The sequence below is a fragment of the Brienomyrus brachyistius genome, unplaced genomic scaffold, assembly GCF_023856365.1.
Source record: "Brienomyrus brachyistius isolate T26 unplaced genomic scaffold, BBRACH_0.4 scaffold52, whole genome shotgun sequence".
Taxonomy (NCBI): Eukaryota; Metazoa; Chordata; class Actinopteri; order Osteoglossiformes; family Mormyridae; genus Brienomyrus; species Brienomyrus brachyistius.
Window position 1 is genome coordinate 1369252 of NW_026042327.1, and position 18345 is coordinate 1387596.

At 40.1% G+C, this 18345-nt stretch overlaps 1 long non-coding RNA gene across 2 annotated transcripts; it reads right to left on the reverse strand.

Annotated features, from left to right (window-relative positions):
• Positions 1-3570: 3570 nt before the first annotated feature.
• On the reverse strand, positions 3571-15290 carry LOC125723892 (uncharacterized). 2 transcript variants are annotated; one of them, XR_007387022.1, is made up of 4 exons: positions 15187-15290; positions 14954-14984; positions 4631-4677; positions 3571-3632 (listed from the first exon to the last, which is right to left on the reverse strand). It is a non-coding gene; the product is annotated as an uncharacterized LOC125723892 (long non-coding RNA). The 2 variants fall into 2 exon arrangements; XR_007387023.1 differs by lacking the exons at positions 3571-3632; positions 4631-4677 and adding an exon at positions 14713-14780.
• Between the last annotated feature and the right edge of the window lie 3055 nt (positions 15291-18345).

Sequence of the window (18345 nt, forward strand, 5' to 3'; positions counted from 1 at the left end):
GAACAGAAAAGAATAAATCCAACAAAACGGAATACATATGTGTGATGCCCGGCCCGTCCGCTCCTCGTGTGTGCTACGCCCCCTGATTACCCACGTGTTCTTTCATGATTGTACCCAGCTGTGTCCGATTATTTTCAATCAGTCCTGTGTATTTCAGTCCGTGTCTTACCTGAGTCCTTTGTCTGTCATTGATGTTAGTTGGCGTTTCATGTCTCCTGCTCCCTGTTTATTTATTAAATCCCTGATTTACCCCGACTTCCGCCTGCTTCCTGCCCGTTCGCCTCGCACGATCGCCGTTCCGTCCGGCTTTGAACGTGACAATATGAACCTTTACTGTCACTGTCACCTATGTTCATTTTCTAAACTGGTGGAAACACAGGCAGGTTCTGAAAAGGTATCAAGTGACAACCAGCCAGTATTGTGCATGAACGAGTTCAAAAGAACGCGTTCATTGAACACGTTCATATTTCAGTGAACTTTGAACTGAACGCAACTTATTAGTAAATCAAGAACTTGAACGTGAATTTTATGTGTGATGAACGGCGTAGACGTCGTTCACTGTTGGAATGCAATTAAACATCGGGATTTATTTTCACCTGATGAGTCGAGTGACAAGGTCGGCTCACACATTTAAACAGCATGTTGTGTTGTCACTCAAGCACTAGCGAAGGGCTCCTCCGCTCGAAAAATAAAATGCTCAGCCTGACTCTCGCCCAGTGCTTGTGTGCAGTGCATCTTGGGTAACGTAGTGTAAAGCCAAGGACAGTCGAATCTAATGTCTTTAGCTTCACACTACGTTTCCCATAATGCACACACACACTTCTCAAAGGGCACAGCCTTGGCAACGCATGAGCGCGAAGCGAACTGCTGCAGCAGTAACCATGGCAAGCGCAGAGGAGGAAAGCTCAACCACCAGTGGAGCTGGCACAGAAAACACGGATGATGCTGGCTGTAACTTTGACAATTTACGGGCATTTTACACACTGTTTCACAGAGACTCTGACGGTAAAAACCTAACCTTTCTGTGCAAGCTTTGTCCACCTGCGCTGAAAAAACAAGTTAGAACATCAATGACCTCATTTTCCAATTTGAAAAGACACGTTGAGTTGAAGCATTCGTCCAGCGTGAAAGCATATATGCAAGCCCTTCAAGGTCATAGAGGGAAGGGCAAAACCCCCAGCCAAAGTCCCCAAACGACTCAAGTCACACTGCCTGCTGCCTTCAGGGGTATAATCTCCCAGCAACAGGTAGACAGATTAATAATAGACTACATTGTTGGAGATTTACAGCCACTGAGTAAGGTTGAAAAACCCTCCTTCATAAAACTAGTAACTGGTTTGCAACCAGGCAGACATGTGCCCTCAAGAAGACAGGTGCAGGGACTAATGAATAAGGAATTCATTGAGGTTATCAGTAATTTAAAAGCTGAACTTGCTGAGCTTGACTTTGTATGCACAACAGCTGACTGCTGGTCAGCTGTCAACAAAGGATTCATGGGCATCACAATTCATTGGCTTGATAAAAATGATGTGTCACTCAGGAGATCAGCAGCCCTTGCATGTCGTCGTGTCAGAGGGTCACACACATATGATGTCCTGGCTAAAGTGCTGACGGATGTGTACAAGGAATTTAAAATTCAAAACAAAATTGTGTGCACAGTGACTGACAATGCTTCCAATTTCGTCAAAGCATTCAGCTGTTTTGGAGACAGTGTTGTTATTAGAGCAGCTGATGCGGTGACTGAAGGCAGTGACACAGGATCTACTGCTGAGAGCTCCGATGATGAGGACGATGGTCTTGAGCCTGCACCTCTGTCAGAGTTAGAGGATCTCTGCCTCCCACCTCATAGAAGGTGCATGGCCCATACTTTAAATCTTGTTGCCACAGATGCAAAGAATGTAACGGATAGGCTGTACAACAAATTAGCGAGGCCTGTATTTTCCAAGGCATCTGCTCTGTGGAATAGGGTGAAAAGGAGTGCGAAAGCCTCAGATTTTGTTGAGTAAAAGCTAAAGATTGGCTTTGTCACTCCGAACGACACACGTTGGAATTCTATGTTCCTCTCAATGCAGCGCCTGGCTCACATAGCCACCTTGACTCCCCAGACCAGCAATCTAACAGTGCCATTGGATGCCACTCCTGAGTATGACAGACTCCTTCTGCACACCATCTGTGATGAGTTTGGGCTTCGTCGATTCACTCCAGAGGAAATAGACTTCATCAACAAGTTTGTGAGTGTGATGGGTCCCTTGGCATGTGCTCTGAACATCCTTCAGGGGGAAAAAAACACATTCCTCGGCTACCTGGCTCCTACCATTGTGCAATTGAAAAATGATTTGGATGGTCTGTTGGATGAGAGTTCAAAGCCTACAGCTACACCAGGTCTGACGGCATGCTGCCCCCTCATCCAAACCTTTATTTTAACCCCCTGATGACCTTGAGGGGAAAAAGAGTGCTTCATCCTTTTTTAAGTTCAAGCAAAGCCCATCAGCTGTCAATAAGTCTGAGGTGGACATCTATCTGGACGCCCCAACCACTGACGAGTTTACTGAATACATGCTGCTGCCCAAACTGAAGAAGCTCTTCATCAAATATAACACAGCAATCCCATCAAGTGCTCCAGTGGAGAGACTCTTCAATACTGGTGGCCAGATATTTAGGCCCAGGAGAAACCGATTGGGAGATGCCAACTTTGAAAAGCAACTGCTGTTAAACGTGAACAAAAAACAGTTTGGACTGAAGCCATAGGCATGGTCTGTGGAGTGTTCATTACTTACTACAACAATGGCTTCTGTATGTGAAAGTTTTTATTTTTAATAGTTCAGTGAGATGGTGCCACACACCTTCAAGAAGCATGAGTTTTTTTTTTTTTTTTTAAATAAAACTAAAGAGATATTTTGCTGAATAATAAATATTCTGTTCTGTCTAGTTTTCATTTGAGATGGATATGATGCCGATATGTGTTTACAGTACTTTTCTTTTCCTTCCCTTGTCTAGTATTGGGGCAAGAGATAAATAAACCATAAATAAGAATAATATTTTGTGTCCTTTGTCTATACATGTCCATATATGCAAGAATGTAGGTAGGTTATAGATGTATGTTAAAACAAAATTAATTTTGATTTAGACTATATATTGCACCTAAAAATAAAATGAACTGAACTTTGAACTAGTTCAAAAATTTAAATTGTGAGCTATGAATGTGAACAGTTCACTTTGAGCATGTATGAACTGAACTTTGAACTAGATCATGAAAAGTGTGAACTTGCACAACACTGCTCCATTCTGAGAGCACAGTGATATCCACAAGCATCACAAACCAGCCAATCACAGGTTGGAGAATTTAGCCAACTGGTCCTGTGTGTATATTAAATGTTTAATGTACATGACAATAAAGCGTCATGCTTTTTAAAGCCATTTAAGGCGTTGTTTGTCAATTAAACCATTTTTAATGCTATGTAAGACCAAATTGGTTTAATTACTTCTAATCCTAATAATGTCCCACGGAAACCCAGTCTTAGAGCTGTCCAGAAAAAAAATATTTTGATGATATTTCAAGGAAATTACTTACTTTGTAAAGGCGCTTAATAGGAGGTGTGATGTCCTGGAGGCAAACCTCAAGTGCTTCTGTTCTTTCTACAAGAAACCACAAACATTTCAGGTATGTAGCAATTTGAAACATTGTTCAAAATTAAGTTCAGTTCACTCCACACAAGCAATAGCTTCCATTATTTCCAGTCCACATTTAATATTTCGGAATTAGGTTAAATGACTGATATTTTAAACTATATTTGTCAAACACTGCGCCCACTAACAGGTGAATAATATTGATTACCTGGTAATAGTGGCACCTGCTAGTAGCTGGGACCTATTAGGCAGCAAATAAACAATGTGTAGGATATACTGGGATGCAGAAAAGTGGACAAGCCTAAAGATTTGAGTGACAAGGGCCAAGTTGTGATGGCTTGATGATTCGGTCACAGCATCTCCAAAACTGTAGGGAAATATGTGAACGGGTGACGGAGGCTCATTACATGTCAGATAGTACAGCAAACCTTCAGAGGTCTAGAGGAATCCACGCCCTGATGAGTCATGGCTATTTTGGCGGCAAAGGTGAGCCTGGGCCCCACCATGAACCTGCTGACCACTGCAGGACCATCTCACAAGAGCTGGGGGTTATGATCCAGCTCTCTAGCCATCACCAAATGGCCCATATCAAAGTCACTCCCATCCTTACACTTGCACATTGTTTCTGCTTCCAACACATCAGCTTCAAGGACAAAGCATCCACCTGCTGCCTAATATAACCCCCCCACAGCCAGATGCCACTGTAACCAAATAATCAATGTTATTCGCTTCACATGTTATGGCTGATCAGTGTATAACCTCTGTATCTCAGTTACGTTTCAGACTGTTTTGCTACATTGTGCAGATTAATATACTGTGTTTATAATACATTTCAAAATTTCCCAAAATTCAGCACATTGTCAGTTTCACTGGCCAACACACTGATCATCGTAACATCATCAAGTTCTTTAGCCAAATTAGGTGTGCTGAGCAATGGGAAACCTGACACTGCAGTACAGTGAATCATGCAGCAGCACTGGGAAAATGTAAAAACACATTTTACCTCCAAGGGCCACTGTTCTCCCACCTTTTTTCATTAGTCTTACACGTCTGTAAACACATAAAATATGTTTGCACATATACTGTACTGATCCTGAGAGGATTAAGATGGCAAAAAAATCAATTGGGCTGGTGACAATATTTTAGAAGCTAAATTATGAAACGTATTACTATATATATTACACAATGATAAGGTATAAATACAGATAAGCTACATACCGTTGGAGTGAAGCTGAAGTCCTTCTCTCTTCTAGACAATGGAATCAGTAGAAATGAAGTTTTGCCACGACATGAGAAGCCAGAAAAGTGAAGCAGAACATGAACAGGAACATTATTCAGCCTTGGCTGACTAGGTCTGTATTCCGGACATTACATTCATGATTTAATTTGACTGCAGGGGGCTTGAATAATTTTAACTTGCTTGCAGGTTCCCTATGTACAGTATGTATTACCTTTCCTGACCTTCGGAGGTCCTCCCTCCTGTTTCGGAGCATTTTTAAGGCTTTTTTCAGAATTTCCTGCTCTTTGCCGACGAGGCTGCAGGGCAACTCTGCTGTGACCTTGAAATTACATGAAATATTCTGTTAAAACACTTTATTTGGTGTTTTACCTTGTGAATTGAAATTTTAAGCCCTAATTGTTCTTTATGTGGTAAAAAGGTAAAATAGAGAAATTAAACTATTTGATTAGAAATATTGATTTTAAACAATTTTATGAGGTACAGCTTTTGCTTATGACAGGGTTCCAGTCAATTTCCGCTCCCTTGCAGGCAGTGGTCCACATTTTTGATGCACCCAGGGATGATCTTACAGCAGCCTGGTGGAGACGTGTAGAGAAAAGAAAGATATCAGTTTTGCACCAAAAACGTTAGAATAGAGAGGAGTGCAGGTGGACATAGAATGAGCAGAATGAATGGTAGCAGTATTTCTGATGTGAGAACCACTTATTCTGCTGATTCTACTTCCACCTGCACTGTCTGTGTTCTAACAGCTCTGTCCACTTTAGTTTCTATTTCCAGGACTGTGTGATACTTACACTGAATCTCTTTTGTTCAGGTGTTGCCGCTGATTTCCCTGCTTATTTTTTAGGAAGTCTTCTGCTTCCACTCCAGACTGATTGAGGGAAAGATCATGAAACTAAATATGATATATTCAGTAAGCATGACTTGACAGCAGTATGTCTGTGAAACCACAAAAAACACAGAGCTTGCTAACAAACAGACAGTTTACTTGCCTTTAGTTTTAAAATGGAAATTAGGGATTTCCTCAGTCTGAAGTTTTTGGGGAACAAAAGGTAAACATCTTGCTCCCCAATGTCCACAAAATCATCCCCTGTCACACCTTGTTCTTCATGGTAAAACACAGAGAATATAGATTAATCCACATGACTGTAACTATAAAACCCAAAATATTATGGCCACACAGAGGTTGAAAAAATAACAATGATTATGAATAAATTAATAATAAAACCCCATAATATAATTAAGGCACGCAGAGTGAGCACATAGCAGGCATAGCAACAGTAAGTAAGGCGGATAAAGGGGCAACTGAGAAGACTGCATCAGCAAATTTAGCATATTTCCCATAAACACAACACTGATAGGAGTTATCAATTTAGCATTAACATATACAGTGCAGTACTGTGCAAAAGTCTTAGGCAGTCCAAAGAAATGTTTAAAGCTGTTTATCTGGGTAGCAAGTGTACTTTGGCTTAGAACAAAAAAATACAATTTAACATTAGAATTGTCATACCCGGCTCGTCCGCTCCTCGTGTGTGCCACGCCCCCTGATTACCCACGTGTATTTCCCTGATCGTCTCCAGCTTTGTCTAGTTACTTTGATTAGTCCTGTGTATTTAAGTCCTGGTCTCCCCGGTTTCCCTTGTCCGTCATTGATGTTCTTGATGTTGGTGAGCGTCTTGCCCCCGTGTTCCGTCTTGCCCCCGTGTTCCGTCTTGCCCCCGTGTTCCGTCTTGCCCGTTCCCGTTCCCGTCTCCGTAATAAACTCCCGTTTTCCCCGTATCCCGCTTGCCTGCCTGCTCCTTACCCGCACGATCGCCGCTCTGCCGTTACCTCCGCGAGCGATCGTGACAAGAATGTGTGCAAATTAAGAGTAACACAATAAAAACTAGTAATAATTTCTTCTGTTTTCTATAAAGTTACTGATATCTAGTTGGATGGCTAGATGAACACAACTTCAGTTCCCAAACTTCTCCTCAGGGGCACCTCAGCCATTCCACGATTTTGTTAAATTTCACCAACAGCTCAATTAAATAATTAAATATATTGGTTTAAAAAGTCAGTGAGAGACTGACTAGCTGTATGAGGTGCCTGCCTTCTTTGCCTGCCTAAGACTTTTGCACAGTACTGTATATATATATTTAGGTCCTCAATCATGGCCTTACAATGGCTGAGGCTGGTTGGCCGAATGATGGGAGAACAACCATGTCCTCAACCATTCAAACATTTCATAGAGCCAACAGGTATGTAATCCAACAATGTGCCCTGTACTGTAATATTGTCCTCTTACTGCAATGCTTCATATTACAGTATCCATTTGCATTTTATATTACACAGTGAGTTTTACTTTATACAGTTACATACTGGATGTATACTGTAGCACACATGTCGCGTCACTCACGGTCACACACACAGATTAACCTCCCCTCAAACCACAGGCAATACGCCAGGACAAGCAGTGTAGTACAATCTTTTATTAAACACGCAAGAGCAACCCCAGTACTTAACACACGGGGGGGGGGGGAAACAGAATATCTAACACCACGAAGGGGGGGGGGGGGGGGACATGCCCTACATACACACCTTTCCCACTGAATACACCCCCATAGAATTAGCACTTCAGTCTCCGAAATTCCTGTGAAAATGTTACTGCGATTGAGCATGTACATGAGCGATTAACTACACACCAATACAATCCAAATACAAAACACACATGGTAAATGTGCTTTTCTACTTTTATGAGAACTGAAAGTGCTTTACAATTCATGCCTCACATTCACCCATCCACACACCGGTGGCGGAGGCTGCCATGCAAGGTGCCAACCTGCACGCCGGGAGCAATTTGGGGTTCAGCGTCTTGCTGAAAGACACTGTGATGGGGTCAGGAGAAACCAGGGCTCGAACCTGCAACTCTCTGGTTGCTAAACGATAGCACTACCTCCTGCGCCACCATCTTCCCCAAATGTAAGGAGAAGGAGGTTCCTCGGAGCTCCGAGATGTGTTTGGCTGTAATAAATCTGGAATATAGTTATATGACATAGTTTTTGATAACACCAGCATTTACTTTTTAGCCTTTTCAGCTTTTATTGAAAGACAAAACAAAATTAAAAAATGAAGTTTGAATGACTGTGTGTTTATTTCAGTTATTTTATATTGGACTCAAGGATTGGTTTCATCATACAAATACAGCACAGATAATGTTTACTTGAAAATACTGAAAAGTAACTGATACCAGAATCAGGGGGTCAATAAGCTTTTAAGTAATAATGTGGATTGTGCTTTGGATAGAAGCTGCACTATTGTCTTGAAGAAAAGTATAGATTTTCAAAATATGCAAATTAATTGTAATAAAAGTATTAGTGACGTTCATTTTTAGATTACATTAATTACATAACTAATAATACATTGAGAAGAAATGGTTTGTCATTATGTGGTTGGAAAGACATGAAAGTGATGTGGAAAATCGCCTCTTACCACTGAAACACATGGGAATGCGTGGTGCTAATAATGGTACTGCAGCCAGCCAGTAGGGGGCGCTTGACATGCAGTGTTTTCACCTTTTAGAGACGTAATGGTCTACGTGTTTTTTGAAGTCTGTGATCAAAGCACTGATTTGAAAGCAGTATGCATAATGCATCAGGGCTCACACTGAAATTCCCTATATTTGGATATATTATGTAACATGGTTCTGTAGGAATGTTGGTACCTTGGAAACACAAATATACAAATATACCTTATATGTGAATTTGGATATGGGTGTGGCTGCAACTGGAGAGGCTTGTAGTACATATTCTGCAAAAATTTCATAATGGTTGTTGCAAATATTATGCACAAACCATGACAGAGGCTTGAACGCAAACATGGGTTTTGTTGGGGAAGTATCAGTTCATGAAATACAATACTGAGGAAACTGCCGTTGTTTTAACTCTTATTTAATACTATTAAGCACAGACACGTCACAAAGAAAATAAACTATTATTTATAATAATTTATATAGCATGCAATGATTAAACATAAAAAACCATAGCATAGAAAAATTCAATGTTACTATTGGACAACATGGCTATGGAAATATAACAGAGAGCGGTGAGCTGGAGACCAGAGTCTTGACCCTGAGGAGTGAAATAAAATATTTAATTTCTCTGTTGCATCGCAAACCTGACAGATACATTACTTGTCAAAAAGAAAAGAACTTACTTCCTCACACATTTCTAAAAGGATGTTTTTGTCAAATCCCTCCAACTCACTGAAAAACAACAGATCAAATTCACATATTATGACATAAATAAAAATATAATACAGACATATAATATAGACAGTTCATGGTGCATTTTGTAATACTCAAGACACACCAAGGCCATGCAGAGTGCATACTGATAAAAGGGAGGGGAGGGGGGAAAACTTCAATACATTCTCTGTATTACAAGTCCAACAATTCAAGGTGGTCTGTCTTACAATTGTCATGCGCCGCTTGTCCGCTCCTCCCGTGTGCCACGCCCCCTCGTTAACCTCGTGTGGAACCCCGATGTCATTCGCTGTTTCCAGTTGTTTTCATTAGTCCTATGTATTTAACTCCGCTTCAAAATATGTTTCCCCAATCATGTCATTTAAGTCGCTACTTCTATTGCCCCGTGTTCCTAGCTGGTTTCCCCAATAAATCCTTTGTTTCCCCGATTCGTGATGTGACAACAATCAACATGAACACACCACAGTCCACAGAACCAATCTGATGAGGAACATCCTGCGAAATACAATATAGTATTAACGAAGACATTTGTTACAATTCTAATACAAATGTAACGACAGAAAATGCTGAAATCCACTTTACCATGTTTTTCAAGTACTTTCCAGTGTCCTGGGCTTATTCGGTTTGTCAGTTTGCTGCAAATAGAAATTTGGAATTGTCAGGGGCACAATAACTACAGCTTTTCATGTAAACGGGATAAAAGCTCTATGTAGGAATTAATTGACACACAGAAGACCTTTTGTCACATTTGTAAATCTTTCACTGTTGCGCCGCGTTTGGCTGTGAGTATGACCTAGAACATATGACAGTCTCTGCCCCAACTGTCGGCAGGAATGAACTAAGAAATTTATGATTAAAAAAGACCTAACAATACGACTTAAATGTTATAGCATTTATTGTACAATATACTATACATATGATCAGGATCACATAACTGCATGGTACGCAAGTACGCATTCCCCGTACACGCGTGGCAATTCCTTGTTGTAGCAGCGCAAATGCGTATTTATTTTATGTGCATTCACGCTATGACAAGAAATTACCGTGCAATTCGAGACAAGTCTACACACGTATTCACATTTATAAAACGGTTTTATTACCTTGTAAATAGTCTTCAGGATTTGCAAACTGCCCAAACACTTTTGATGTAGCCAGTTTTAGGTTTTAAATGGATTAATAGAGATTCTCCATAAGATTTATTGCTGTGTGCGTTTGAGTCTGAAAGCCCGAGTCTCGCGCCAGATGCGTCAGAGTTGGCAACCTGCTTACAGCCGAATCGGACCTACGACCGGTCAGTCGGAGCCGAACGCGGCCGAAAGTCACCGACGAGCTGCAGAGGATCGCATCGTCTGTTATGGTACGAATAGGCGTCCGTGACAACAGCTTGGTTACTTTTGAATCACATGTACTTATCTTCTCAAACTTCTTACGATCATCTGAGAGACAGTTTGCATTTGGAAAACTCACAGCATTTAAAAAAATGGACAAGCAAGAAATTAAAGTTGTTAAGATTAAAATTAAAATTAAAATCAAAGTTAAAATAACACCTAAGGAAGGGGGAACTTTTTCCCCAAAAAATGAGGCACTGGAGAAGAACATCGGCGAGAGGGTGGACATGGTGAAGATCATTAAGAAGGATGACACGGACAAGCCCGGATCGACATGGAGGGTGTCTTACATACCGAAGGTAAAGCACTGGCTTAAGAGACCTTATTAGAACACTTTAATTCGAGCTTAAAATGTGTTATATCAATCATCTTTCCTTGTTTTAACAATCGGCTGTCCCAGACTGGAACCGAAGAAAGTTTCCGTGGCCAGAGGAGTCGTCCATGGAGCGCGAGGGACAGGCCACCCCCCCTGGAGGAAGCAGGAGCGACCAGGAAGAGGCCCCAGCTGAAGTTCCTCCATCGGACAGACAGCAACGGCTCCTGCGCCCTGCGAGCAGAGAGAGGCCAGGGGCAGCGTCAACCATCGGTGGAACAGCAACTCCAGACAAGAATACATGGACTTATGGGTTATGGCCAGGGACGGAGGAAGGACAGAGATATTGTTCCTGACGGACTTGTGGGTTATGGCCGGGGTAGGAAGGATAATAGAGATACTGTTTAAGTATTATTATAGATGTCAGATAGGATAGGATGAGATAGGCTAAGTTAACATATGATAAGTTAAAATACAATAAGATAGACAATAAGTTAAAATATCATATGATAGGCTAAGTTAAAATAAGATAAGAGCTTTACAATAAAACATATACTTACTTTTCAAACTGTGTCTTTGTCATCTCTTCAGTGTCGTGTCTGTGGTTTGATAATTTTGCATCGTTAATTTATATCTGATACTCTCCTAAATATCAATAAGCAGAGACGGAGGAAAAGATACGGTTAAGTTAAAGGAAATGATAAAGTATCAAAATCACAGTATTACCTTATTTTGACGCAGAAAGAGTCATTTCAGTGTTACTGCCACCTATGAGTTAATGGCCGCAAATGGTGTTAGAAGTGCCGGTAAATAACGCGGCGTAAGTTTAACTCCGGTGTGCTTCTGAAAAACGGTAAGTGACAAAACTGGTAAGTAGCAGGTAAAGTGGTCATTTAACGTAATGCTAACGTGCATTACCAGTTAGTAAGTGTTTTACTATATCTTACACTACGTACTTACACGTACTTACACTACGAAATCAAACCCCTTAATTTTTAAAATTAAAATTACGTTAATTTTGTCCTTAATTATTGCTATATGTGAAATTAAGGGAAAAGGTGCAATGATTAAGGCCAATTAAGGGGTAAAACTACAGAATTTCCTCCTTACTTTTTCAAATTTGCCTCTTAAATTTACTCTCAAAAAATCCTTATTTCACCCCTTTTTTATAAATTAAGGGGCAATTTAAGATTGTTTCAAGGTCTGTAATTACATAACATTGCCCTTTAATTCTGATTAATTAAGGGGCAGTTTAAGAGTATTGCAAGGTTCCATTACTACTTAGAATTACTTACATCTGTCCTCAATTCTAATAAAGGGAGTTTAATATTATTATAGGGGTCCACAAACCATCAAAATTCTTTATTTCACCTATTAATTTTTATTAATTAAGTGATTATTTAAGACTGTTTTAAGTTCTTAAGCACTTAAAATATCCTTATATCGCCACTTAATTTTAATTGTGTGCTCAAATGTTTATGTAAAAATAAAGCATAATAAATCACAAACCAGTATGACAAACGTATTGTTTTATTATCATGCATGAATGAATTACAATGAGAAAAGCTTCCTTCCTTTTACCGGCCGCTTGTCCCCTTGGGCTTGGAAAGCCTTCGCTGGGCTATAAGTTCCGTCTTCATAGCCTCTTCCTCCTTTACGTTTGTTGCTTCCTTCCTTTTACCGGCCGCTTGCCCCCTTGGGCTTGGAAAGCCTTCGCTGGGCTATAAGTTCCATCTTCATAGCCTCTTCCTCCTTTACATTTGTTGCTTCCTTCTTCCACTGCTTTTCCCTCCTCATCTGTCTTCTCTCCTCTCTCTCTCTTTTCCTCTCCCTTCTTCTTTCCTATTTCCTCTTCTGCTCTTTGCTCCTACTGCTTACTTGACCCATCTATGTATTTTTTCCTCCATTTCACTCTTTCTCCTGCCTATGATGGTAAAGAAGAAAAAAATATTAGGAGGATGGAGCTTCTTCAAACATGCAATTACTACAACTTGTACATCAAAATGTATTGACATTCGGATCAGTCAGTAAGATGTATGAGATAAAAAAACAAACCAGCCAGTGAAAGAGTTTATATAGCCTTATTCTTGTTATTACAGGGTTTTGAGGGTGTGTGCAAATCCATATTATGTTATATATATAAGGTATTTACTAAAGATGGAATCGCGGCCATGTTAAAATGTGCTGATGTTTCTTTACATTAACCTGTGTCAGTAAATGCTGGGTGAGGACTTGGACTCACAGTGGTATAGAGGTATAAGCAAGGTGTGTCTTAATAACCCTCAGTTTTAATCCCACAGGTCCTTTTGAAATACAGTGTATATTATTAATAATCATGATGCTCTCATACAACAGGCACTGTGGACAGGTTAATGTGCCCTGCAGTAATTTAACATGTCTGGCTTTTAAATAGAACAGACTTTACTTCCCCTTCTGTGGTAATTATGAATCTGCGAATCTGTATATGAAGCTGAAGAATCAACACAAAACATTTGCAATTGTCACTAATTAACCCAGAAGCAAATTCCCCCTTAACACCGTATATTTTACACTGGTATATTTGTGACTCCATTCTGAGAGCACAGTGATATCCACAAGCATTACAAACCAGCCAATCACAGGTTGGAGAATTTAGCCAACTGCCCCTGTGTTTATTAAATGTTTAATGTACATGACAATAAAACGTCATGCTTTTTAAAGCCATTTAAGACGTTGTTTGTCAATTAAACCACTTTTAATGCTATGTAAGACCAAATTGGTTTAATTACTTCTAATCCTAATAATGTCCCACGGAAACCCAGTCTTAGAGCTGTCCAGAAAAAAAATAGTTTGATGATATTTCAAGGAAATTACTTTGTAACGGCGCTTAATAGGAGGTGTGATGTTCTGGAGGCAAACCTCAAGTGCTTCTGTTCTTTCTACAAGAAACCACAAACATTTCAGGTATGTAGCAATTTGAAACATTGCTCAAAATTAAGTTCAGTTCACTCCACACAAGCAATAGCTTCCATTATTTCCATTCCACATTTAATATTTCGGAATTAGGTTAAATGACTGATATTTTAAACTATATTTGTCAAACACTGCGCCCACTAACAGGTGAATAACATTGATTACCTGGTAATAGTGGCACCTGGTAGTGGGTGGGACCTATTAGGCAGCAAAGACACAATGTGTAGGATATACTGGGATGCAGAAAAGTGGACAAGCCTAAAGATTTGAGAGACAAGGGCCAAGTTGTGATGGCTTGATGATTCGGTCACAGCATCTCCAAAACTGTAGGGAAATACATGAACGGGTGACGGAGGCTCATTACATGTCAGATAGTACAGCAAACCTTCAGAGCTCTAGAGGAATCCACGCCCTGATGAGTCAAGGCTATTATGGCGGTAAAAGTGAGCCTGGGCCCCACCATGAACCTGCTGACCACTGCAGGACCATCTCACAAGAGCTGGGGGTTTAGAGACGCTATGATCCAGCTCTCTAGCCATCACAAAATGGCCCATGTCAAAGTCACTCCCATCCTCACACTTGCACATTGTTTCTGCTTCCAACACATCAGCTTCAAGGACAAAGCGTTCACCTGCTGCCTAATATAACCCCCCCACAGCCAGATGCTGCTGTAACCAAATAATCAATGTTATCCACTTCACCTATTATGATGTTATGGCTGATCAGTGTATAACCTCTGTATCAAGTTTCAGACTGTTTTGCAGATTAATATACAGTACTGTGTTTATAATAAATTTTAAAATTTCCCAATATACAGTACATTGTCAGTTTCACTGGCCAACACACTGATCATTGAAACATCATCAGTTTCCTGCTCTTTGCTGATGAGGCTGCTGAGCAATGGGAAACCTGACACTGCAGTACAGTGAATCATGCAGCAGCACTGGGAAAATGTAAAAACACATTTTACCTCCAAGGGCCACTGTTCTCCCACCTTTTTTCATTAGTCTTACACGTCTGTAAACACATAAAATATGTTTGCACATATACTGTACTGATCCTGAGAGGATTAAGATGGCAAAAAAATCAATTGGGCTGGTGATTGCACAATATTTTAGAAGCTAAATTATGAAACGTATTACTATATGTATTACACAATGATAAGGTATAAATACAGATAAGCTACATACCGTTGGAGTGAAGCTGAAGTCCTTCTCTCTTCTAGACAATGGAATCAGTAGAAATGAAGTTTTGCCACGACATGAGAAGCCAGAAAAGTGAAGCAGAACATGAACAGGAACATTATTCAGCCTTGGCTGACTAGGTCTGTATTCCGGACATTACATTCATGATTTAATTTGACTGCAGGGGGCTTGAATAATTTTAACTTGCTTGCAGGTTCCCTATGTACAGTATGTATTACCTTTCCTGACCTTCGGAGGTCCTCCCTCCTGTTTCGGAGCATTTTTAAGGCTTTTTTCAGAATTTCCTGCTCTTTGCCGACGAGGCTGCAGGGCAACTCTGCTGTGACCTTGAAATTACATGAAATATTCTGTTAAAACACTTTATTTGGTGTTTTACCTTGTGAATTGAAATTTTAAGCGCTCATTGTGCTTTATGTGGTAAAAAGGGAAAATAGAGAAATTAAACTATTTGATTAGAGACATTGATTCTAAACGATTTTATGAGGCACAAACTTTGCTTATGACAGGGTTCCAGTCAATTTCCGCTCCCTTGCAGGTAGTGGTCCACATTTTTGATGCACCCAGGGATGATCTTACAACAGCCTGGTGGAGATGTGTAGAAAAAAGAAAGATATTGTCACGATCGCCGTGGAAAGCGGGCGATCGAGCGGGCTGGCGAGCGAGCGAGCAAAAAGAAGGCAGGCAGGTAGAAGGACCAGGCGGGAAGGCGGAATATGGGGCAATCTAGGGGTTTATTCGGGGTAAGGGCAGGACGGAACACAGGCATCGACAAACATCAGTGACGGACCAGGGACACAGGCAAGACTTGGACTTAAGTACACAAGACTGGGTGAAAATAATCACACACAGCTGGGTACAATCAGGGAAGCACACGTGGATAATCAGGGGGCGTGGCACACACGAGGATCGTACAAGCCGGGCGTGACAGATATCAGTTTTGCACCAAAAATGTTAGAATACAGAGGAGTGCAGGTGGAAATAGAATGAGCAGAATGAATGGTAGCAGTATTTCAAGCTATTGGTTTAACATTACCATATAGTTCATGAGCCAGCTCTTGGTACATTCTTGAAATAATAAATAGCTTTTGCTAATTGGCAGTTCTATCTAAGTAAATTTCATATCTTAATTCATAAACTATGGCCATATATTGATAGTTATAGATAATTCAAATTCTTGTTTTTCTGTCATTTTTAGAGGACCATGGAAATGAGTGAACATACCTCTCCATCATCTCTTCGTGACTGTGCCACTTCGACGAAGGATTGAGTGGGCGGGTCTAATTCCTATGGGTGTCTTTGGCGCGGTTTCTGATAGCAACACTTATTTTTTTAAGGAACTTTATTTAAAACAGTTAGGGGTGTTCATTATACAAATAAATGCAAAAAAATTACATATATAAATCGTTTTGAGAGCCTTTTTGTTGGTATGATATCTGATATTGATATTATGTACTACTGCACAGCCTTAAGGAAATAAAGAAAAGATGGTGTTTCGTTAACAAATTTACATATGTGGATAAAAATATTTGCTAGAAGAATTGACAAATTTATTATAAAAAAACATGTATCATTCTTTCTGGGGATTTTAAAGAAAGAAAATAAAACACATTCTCCCACCATAAGGAAAAGTCCCTTACAATATATGGTTCGCAACAAACATGCAAAATTCCTTCTAAAACCTCTATATGAAAGAGCAGTTCCACAGTTTCTGGATGATACCCACAAAAATTGCAGTTAATATTTATGTCTCTTTTAAATTTTACCATATAGCGCTTAGCTGGATAACATTTATTGAGAACTTTAAAGGACACTTCCTTCACCGAACAACACTAACATTTTTGGCTTACTCTGTATATTTCCGTAGATGTTGATTGGCTGCTTCTTGCATAATCATATTTTATTGGTTGGCACAAAGGGATTTGATTGTTTGGAGATATTGCTGCTGTTGCTGGTGCACAGTATCTCCAACCAATCACGATACAGATGCCAACCAATAAAATCTGTAAAGTGATACTGGTTGGTACTGCGGTTGCTGTGGAGCAGATACCTTAGAGATTCTGCAAGACTTATGTACATTTGTGTCTGCATCAGTGAGACAAACAAGACACTCTCCAAAAATGGATTCATGAAAATTAAAACAATGGTAAGAATGAATTTTCTATTTCCATTAAATGTACTTGTTACGTTCGCCGTGATCGCTGAGGAGCGAGGAATCACTCGGGCAGGCAGACAGGCAGAAAGCAGGCAGAATACTGGGCCAACTAGGGGTTTATTCAAAGGATGGGACAGAACAGCTAGCACGGACATCTACTAACATCAATGACAGACCATGAACTAAGGCAAAACAGGGACTGAAATACACAAGACAGAGCAAAACAACAAGGTACAGCTGGGTACAATCAGGGAAGCACACGTGGATAATCAGGGGGGCGTGGCACACACGAGGATCTACGAGCCGGGCATGACGGTACTAAAATACAACTTTATTTACTCTTACGCAATTTCTGTAAAATGAAAACCCTGCACAAAATCGCACTCCCACTTTCCCACTACATCTCCAAAAATACATTTTGTACCCAGTCTTTAAAAATGACATTTAGGCTGCCAGCTTTAAGTAGCTACGTTGCCATAAATGTGACCACAAAAACACATTTTAATTTACAGGAGATACCAGAAGTCAAGACTCCAGTGTGTTTGTTCTGTCTGTGGGGGAGAAAGAATGTATTTTTTCAGGACAATAAAGGCTCACTTTAAAAAAGAGAATAGAAAGGTAGGTCTATATGGCCTGATTCATCCATACAGTCTAATTTATCTGTGATTTTACTAACCATGAATTTTACGATAAAAAATGTTCTTATAAGTTTATATATCGGAATATGAAGACAAGGAAGGTAGACATATAATGATAACGGGTAAGATTGATGATACCTTGACCGATGTGTTAAACGTGTATGTTCCCCCAGGCAGCGATTGGTCATTGTATAAGCAGATCTTAGAATTAGCAACAACAAGGAGTCAGGGAACCTTTATATGTGCTGGTGACTTTAATATCATTTAATATAATTTCATGAACTAACTCAAATATGAATAATAAAATACAATTTTACAATTAAGATACTTTTTTTGAATATGTGCCTCAGAAATTGCACATCCCTGATTGTGCGTTACTTTCATGCTGCCTTGAAACTTTTGTTTTCTTCACTGTAGCCCTCTTTTAAGACACCCTGTCAATGTTAACTTTCATCCTCTGCAAGTATTACAATGTAATATACACTGTGCAGTTAAAAAAAACTGGCAATACACCAAGACTGAAAATGCACAAAGATGGCAGCGTGAGACGATTGCACAGATTTACCTGAGCTATGCACTGTGCCGGG